Source organism: Aptenodytes forsteri, unplaced genomic scaffold, assembly GCF_000699145.1.
Source record: "Aptenodytes forsteri isolate BGI_AS27 unplaced genomic scaffold, ASM69914v1 Scaffold27, whole genome shotgun sequence".
NCBI classification, from domain to species: Eukaryota; Metazoa; Chordata; class Aves; order Sphenisciformes; family Spheniscidae; genus Aptenodytes; species Aptenodytes forsteri.
In genome coordinates this window covers 2,430,354-2,431,301 of record NW_008794407.1, presented here as the reverse complement: position 1 = coordinate 2,431,301, position 948 = coordinate 2,430,354, and positions in this window count along the sequence as shown.

Below are 948 nucleotides of genomic sequence, written 5' to 3'. Positions count from 1 at the left end.
TGAAAAGTCCTTGACCAGTGTAAGCACTGCTTAGCAACAACTAAAGCATCGGTGTGTTATCAACATTGTTCTCATCCTAAATCCAAAACCCAGCACTGTACCAGCTGCCAGGAAGAAAATTAACTCTATCCCAGCCGAAACCAGGACAAGAGAATATGCAGTTTGAATTCCTATCCTGTGTGTTACTAACTTTAGTTAGAATTGTCCAGCAGTCTTAGCCTTTTGCCCTGCAACCTGTGCACAGATCTCTGAGAGAACTGCCGCTTCTACAGGTGGCTGTCAAAGTTATAGTAATTTAAGTTTGTGGGAGTCTGTTTCTTACGATGAGATTTATTTATTATTCCAGAATCTTTATTCTTAGTAAGTTCTAGAAGGTTTTCCAAAAAACAGCTGTCCAGGTTTGATTTGATCTGTGCTTTCTGGCTGAACAAATATGATCCTAATCTTTTGAATAAAGCCTGACAAATAAGCCTCTTGAATAAAAGGTTGATGACTGAGCTGTCTTTGTCTTAACAAAGAAAGAATTAAAGAAAACACTGCAAGTTTTAGAACAGGTTTGATTTGATCTGTGCTTTCTGGCTGAACAAATATGATCCTAATCTTTTGAATAAAGCCTGACAAATAAGCCTCTTGAATAAAAGGTTGATGACTGAGCTGTCTTTGTCTTAACAAAGAAAGAATTAAAGAAAACACTGCAAGTTTTAGAAAAATAATCATGCCTCTTCTGTTTTTTTTTAATTTTTATGTACTTAATGGTAGAATTTTTAGTCTTCTGGGCACTATTCAACGGAAAACTCATTGCTGGTTGGCACATAAGTAACGAATCAACTGCTTTCCAGTTATTCATTCTATTCTGGTTGAAATATTTTATTAAAAATCTTAGATATCTAAGTTCTTGGATGGCATTCTTACTTAGAAAAAATTTTAAGTGAAAAAGATTTTTCTTCC